The 4,585-nt window shown below is 41.5% G+C and overlaps 1 pseudogene; it reads left to right on the top strand.

Moving 5' to 3' along the window:
• Positions 1–2,202: 2,202 nt before the first annotated feature.
• On the top strand, positions 2,203–4,363 carry LOC103596461 (annotated as a pseudogene).
• The last annotated feature ends 222 nt before the right edge of the window (positions 4,364–4,585 follow it).

Genomic DNA, 4,585 nt, shown 5'->3' with positions numbered 1-4,585 from the left:
GCAATACCCTCCCCTTGAGTATGATCTGGACTTAATGAAGCTTCTAATGAATGAACCCAAGCAGACATAATAAGTTGTTACTTCCAATATTAGGGTATAAAACTACCTGGCTTCTGTCTTGGCATATTCTCTTTCACTCTTTGTTGGCTTACTCACTCTGGGGAAAGCCAGATGACAGGTCATGAAGCAGTCTGGTGGTCAGAGAGGATCATGTGGCAAGAAACTGAAGCCTGCCAGCAATCATGTGGGAAAGCTTGGAAACTGATTTCTCTTTCTCTCAGTAAAGCCTTCAGATGAGACCACAGCCCTTGCCAACAGTTTGAATGTAACCTCATAACAGACCTTGGGCCAGAGATACCCAGCTAAGCTGTGTCCACATTCCTGACCCTCAGAAACTAAAAAAAAATTTTTTTTCTTTGGGACACTAAATTTTGGGTGATTTGTTTTACAGCAATAATAACAAACACACTAGGGAAACAAAAAGAAAGTGATCGGTTACCAAAAGCTAGGAACTCAGAGAATAACCATATGTAATTTGGTCAGCTCTCTGAGAAAGGAGTGTATTTTATGCTCATTCATAAAGGGGGGATGAACTCCCTCCCAATTATAAGTAGGATGTAAAGGCTGATTACATTACACACACCAAGAGAACTTGAGAGAAAAGTTTATTACTCACACGGGACTCCTGAGTCAAGAAGAACAGGCATGAGCTGGTCCATGATGACTTGAGTGAGGCAGAGGGAGTTGATTGAGCCTTAATAGTGCCTACAGAGTGGTGCCGGGGGAAAGTTCCTGTGCATGGGCGGGCAATTTGCAATGTTTAAATTTTCCACTGGTGCCTAAAGGAGGAGGCACACCGGGATTTCTTATCAGAATGTTCAAATGTGGGGCCAAATAAGAAGGGGGAGATGAGGCTAAAAAGAAGTCAAAAGTCAAGCATCAAAAAAATGAAGTCAGGCCCTTTATTACAGGGTGTCCCCAGCTGCTTTTTGTACCTCGGGAGCTCAGAGGACGGACCCTAGGAGATGGTACTATGACTTCTTACAAAGGGGCACAGTTGGCTGCAGCTGATACCTCTGAAAGAGTACAACAAGACCAGTTCTGAGCGTGATAGAAGGTAAATTGAGACTGTATCTAACTGCTGCTGCTCAAACCATGCAGACGGGAGAACAGGAAGGAAGTCTTTTATTTTACACCTTCCAAAATCCCTTTAATGACACCTGTTAGCAGAAATTTACAAGTATTTCAGAAATGTACACTTGTTCTATAGTTGTACAACAAGCATTGCAGAAGACATTATGGATGGGTAGATTTGGAGCAGAGTCAATGGGCAAATAACCAGTACACTCCTTCCCTTTGTTATCTCAGCATCTGTGCACATCCCTCTTTACATTTTTGAACATCTATAGCAACAATTTCATGCTTCTGCATTTATTCAAACAAAAATACTCTCACCCTCTCCCCCAAAAGTGGGCAAATAACCAGTACACTCCTTCCCTTTGTTATCTCAGCATCTGTGCACATCCCTCTTTATATTTTTGAACATCTATAGCAACAATTTCATGCTTCTGCATTTATTCAAACAAAAATACTCTCACCCTCTCCCCCAAAAGGGAAAACACAGACAAGAATGTCAACATTATCTTAGTGACCTATTGGTTAGTTTAGTTCCTCTACTAGTTCAGTCATAAGCCCACCTTAGATACTCTGTAACTGAGCAACAAAGTAGAAACACTAACCATCACCACCAATCTTTATTTAAAATAAGAACATCATGAGAAAAGAGAGAAAAATACTATGTGTGAAGTTGCTAGAGTCCTTGTGTCTATAGTGAGAAGAAAATTGTAATTATAACTTATTCCGTTATCCATTGGATTTTCCTTTGACCTTGGACAGTGTCTCTGCTGGTCATAGTTATTAACCAGGTAGAGTGAATCAGATCTTTTTTCCTGAAAGATCTAATGATTCAGTCATTCTGCCTTTATTGTGCTTCTATAGTTTTCCCTTAATTTTTACTGTTAAATATGTACATACTGAAAAAGTAACCCAAAGAATCCACTGGGTTCCAGATATAGTCTTCTCTGTGCCCAGCATACAGCAGCAACATAATTTCTCCCTGATAATCAGGATCAATCATTTCAGCTAACAAAGTATCCCCTTCTTTGACAGTTAATTCATAAAAAAATTCATTAAAAGCTCAAAATGACCAAGTGGCCGTTTCCACTTCCAATTTTATGGAGCAGTGGTTATGTCCCACAGGAACAATTCCCTAGTTCCTTGGGAACTGAGATCACTAAGGTAGAAGAGTCTAAAGTTTCAGGGATGGGAAGTAAACTTTTGTAAATAGATAATTAGGTATAATAGTAAAGGGAGCCACTTGTATTTCTACCTCTTGATTTTTAGAGCCATGAATTCTAGTTTTGGGAAAAGCAGCACTGTATTTGTTCAAAACATATACTGTACACTGTAGCAGAGTATCCCAGTCAGTGGCATACATGGAAAGACCAGTGAATGCCATTGGCCACACTCCTTTTGTAACAGCAGGACCTCCCATATTTGATCATATTTGATCATTTTCCCCTAGAGCTGGAGCAGGCCTCAGCCTTGGAGGAAGTTTGAAAGGCAGAAATAGGAGTATGCCTGTCTAGCAGAATATAGCATAAACATAAAGGCTAGCTTAGCATGCATTTCTCTGAGTTCCCTTTTTACCCCTAGTTATTTGACATTTTGAACCCTGGCTATAGGGCAGGATGACATTATTCACATAAATGTAGAGCTATCTTTCAGATAGCCTGGATTTGCAAATTTGCTATGAGGCTCATACTATCCAGTCCCTGAGAAACCAAGGAAGACATCAATAAAGCTATGCTGATTCCATCCTGAAGCAAACCAAAATCCTGCAGGACCCAAAGTCAAGGAGGAGAACAGAAATCAGAGGGAGCTTTGGGAGAATTTGCATCCAGCCCTTTACATGTCCCCTTCCCTCCTGCTTTTCACTTCCCTTAAAAACCCCTTGGTAAATCTGAACCTTTATGATGCTTTAATCTATGATTTCCTTCAGGTTACTGGTCCCTTTTCACCAGCATTTGACTTTTGAGCCTTTTGTTTCCACTACACAGTAGACAGGTGGATTTGGGTTTGGTAACACTTTTGCCATAAAACAGTGTTGGGTGGTACTTCAAGATGTTGAACTCAGGTGTTCGACAAGTCTGTGAATAGTGGTGCTGGCTAACGCATTGCTGTCAGGTTAGCAAATATATTTCCAGACCAGTTCCTGCCATCGCCAGGCACCACGGGTCTGTTCAGCTCTCCCAGCTCTCCAGCCACCCCCCATCCCCCACCCCACCTTCCCTCCCTCCCACCAGAGCCAGGCTAGTTTCAGAAATGCCTTACAGCAACAGGCAAAGGGAAGGTTGGAACTAGGAGAAAGCAGTCATCAGTACCTCTCAGAAAGTTTAAAAACCCCCAAGAGCAAAGGAAGAACTGCACTATGAAGTCCAAATAGTACAGAAACTCCAAAAGTTCCCTCAGAAAAAATGCAATCTGATCAGTCTTTCGATCTGCTCACCAAGAAGTTCATTCAGCTACTGAGCCAATCACCTGATGGGGTCTGGGATTTGAACCAGAGAGCAGAGGTACTGAAAGTACAAAGGAGAAGGATTTACGATATCACCAACATCCTGGAAGGCATCCACCTGATTCAGAAGAAGTCTAAAAACAATATCCAGTGGATGGGCTGCAGTCTGTCTGAGAATGGGGTCATGGTGACCCAGTGTCAAGGCCTGTCAAAGGAAGTAACCGGGCTCAATCAGGAAGAGAAAAAATTAGATGAGCTGATCCAAAGCAGCACCCTGAACAAAGAAACAAAAGTTAGCTTATGTTACATTTCAAGATATTTGAAAAACTAGTGGCCTTAAAGATCAAACTGTTGTAGTTGTGAAAGCCTCTCTAGAAGCAAGACTTGAAGTGCCTGACCCAATGCAGAGCCTGCAGATACATTTGGCAAGTAACCAAGGACCCATTGAGGTTTACTTGTGTCCAAAAGAGACTGAAACACACAGTCCAATGAAAACAACCAACCAAGACCACAATGGGAATATTCCTAAACCTGCTTCCAAAGACTTGGCTTCCACCAACTCAGGACATAGCGATTGCTCAATTTCTATGGCACATCTTTCTCCTTTGGCCTCCCCAGCCAACCTTTTACCAAATCCCTTCCAACCTAGAAAGACTGTTTATGAACTTATTGCCTCCCCTGCTCCAAGAGGACTATTTGCTGAACTTTGGGGAGGAAGAAGGCATTAGCAATCTCTTTGATGCTTATGATTTGGAAAAGCTCCCACTAGTGGAAGACTTCATGTGAGTTGATTATGCTTTGTGTGAGCTCTCCTCATAAACCAGTGTTTTTTTGTTTTTGTTTTTGTTTTTTGATCATGGAATCAAAACATGTCATTCAGTGTAGTCCCTTCCTACCTTCTTCCTTCAAGAGAGTATTATGAAGTAAACTACAAACTTCAGTACAAAGCTGACATTTTAATGAATTAAAAAACAAACTGTCTAAACACACAGTTGCAGGCTCCCTTAG

This window comes from Galeopterus variegatus, unplaced genomic scaffold, assembly GCF_000696425.1.
Source record: "Galeopterus variegatus unplaced genomic scaffold, G_variegatus-3.0.2 Scaffold2017, whole genome shotgun sequence".
NCBI classification, from domain to species: Eukaryota; Metazoa; Chordata; class Mammalia; order Dermoptera; family Cynocephalidae; genus Galeopterus; species Galeopterus variegatus.
Note: the sequence above shows the minus strand (reverse complement) of the source record. Positions and strands in the feature narration are given on the sequence as shown.